This window comes from Cynocephalus volans, chromosome 5 (genome assembly GCF_027409185.1).
Source record: "Cynocephalus volans isolate mCynVol1 chromosome 5, mCynVol1.pri, whole genome shotgun sequence".
In the NCBI taxonomy this organism is placed as follows: domain Eukaryota; kingdom Metazoa; phylum Chordata; class Mammalia; order Dermoptera; family Cynocephalidae; genus Cynocephalus; species Cynocephalus volans.
Genome location: NC_084464.1, coordinates 38,591,690 through 38,593,615, shown reverse-complemented (window position 1 = coordinate 38,593,615; position 1,926 = coordinate 38,591,690). Strand labels below are relative to the sequence as shown.

General features: G+C 43.9%; 1 non-coding gene across 1 annotated transcript; it reads right to left on the bottom strand.

Moving 5' to 3' along the window:
- Positions 1-656: 656 nt before the first annotated feature.
- On the bottom strand, positions 657-729 carry TRNAM-CAU (transfer RNA methionine (anticodon CAU)). The gene has a single exon. It is a non-coding gene; the product is annotated as a tRNA-Met (tRNA).
- Between the last annotated feature and the right edge of the window lie 1,197 nt (positions 730-1,926).

Below are 1,926 nucleotides of genomic sequence, written 5' to 3'. Positions count from 1 at the left end.
TTAGGAGGGGGGGGGGGACAGAAAATCCGATATACTGTACTTCAGAGATGTCCAATGTCTGTGCGCCATAAAATTAAAAACAGAAAGACCACAAAAGGAAAGTCAGTGTTTTCTACATCTGCATCCAGGTGCACACTCCGAGGTTGGGAAGCGGCGGTGGCCCACCCAGAGGGAAGGCGGCAGCGAAGGCCGCGGGTGCGAGCGCGGCCCCTGCAGTCTCCCGGGCCGAGGGAACCAGCTGCAGTTCCGCCGACTCCAGCGCTGTCGGCTCTGTGGGGCACGTGGTTATTTCGGGGCTAGACATTTTATGCCCCCGATGGTTTTTCAGGACCCCTCAGGACTGCAGAGCTCCACCGCCACCAAGGCGGAGCCAGCACCGGACTGGAGGCGGAGAGTGTGCAGACCCCGCCAGAAACGGCCACTGCGCGGAGCCGGAGGCGTGTGTCCAGTGGGGACCCGGTTACCTTGCAACTCTGGCCCTGACACAATCGCAGTTTCTTGATATTTCAGAAAAGGAGCAATTACGTTCCAGCGGCAAATAACCAGCATCTCTCGCAGGCTACGCTGATGATCTGACCTCTGAAGGGAGTTGTGGTTATCACGTACGCTTTAAACAAGTACAATAGAAGGAAAACAATCTTCACAAAAGAAGCACTTGCCCTCTCTGAGACTTGAACTCAGGACCTTCAGATTATGAGACTGACGCGCTGCCTACTGCGCTAAGAGGGCGATGAAACCCTTCGTGTTCCAGGCTCTATGTACAGGAATCATCTACCAGAATGAACAAACTTTTATCCAGAAGGGCTGTTTCCTAGGCTCAGGGTCACTAGTTCTTCAAGACAGTGGAACAGTAGGTTCTCACCAAAAGGGAGATGAATAAAAAAATAGCTCCCAAACATGCCTGCAGTTTACAATTTGTTTGTCTTCATTTAAATCTCTATTTCCACCTATGTCGCCTGAGATATTCCCCTCCGAATATTAAAACTGATTTTATGATGATCCTCATGTTTTCTTCATCTCTACACTCCAAAAACTCTATTAAAGATTTTATTTACATCATTTCATTTCATACAATCGAACTTTTTGCCATAAACGTAGATTTCATTTATCCCCATCTTAATGATGAAACAGCGGCTCAGCAGAATTCACATCTGATAAGTGGCAAAGCCAGACCTTGAAAGCAGATTTTGCTGATTCCAAAATGCATGCTCCTTCTTCACTCCAGATTATGTTTGCTCCACCATTCTTCCCATCACCACATGCATTCATCAGGAAAATATTTATAGAATTTCGGATGTTTTAGTCCATTCAACAGACATAATTCACAACCTGCCATGTACCAGGCATTCGTGTTCAAAACTCCCAAGGCAACCTTGACACTTCGTCCCTAAAATCTCTACAGATACCTTATCAGTTCTCAAAGTGTGGTGCTTAGACCAGTGGAGATTCTGTGACACTATCAGGGTATCTGCAAGGCCAACGATATTTTCATAATAATATCAAGGCTTTATTTGCTATGAAAAAAGCCTGTGGTCCAAAAAATACAAGTGGATGAAACTACAGTGTTGCCTCATATAGACCAAGACAGTGACACCATGAGGTACTAGCAGTCATTGTGTCCATAACTGCTGCATACTCAGAAAGGAAAAAAAAACGGATTTTACTTGAGAATATCACTGATGAAGCAGTAAAAAAAAAAATAATAATAAGTTTTATTAAATCCTGCCCTTTAAGAACAGATCTTTTTAATATTCTGTGTGAATAAATGGGGCATGCAGATAAAGCACTTCAGCTAGGTAAAAAAATAAGGTGGCTTTTTTAGAGTCGTGAACTGCTCTAGCTGTTTTTTGTTTTTGTTTACCTGGAACACCATTTTTATTGAAAGAATAAGTAACAAGTCAAAATGATGACATATATATATATATA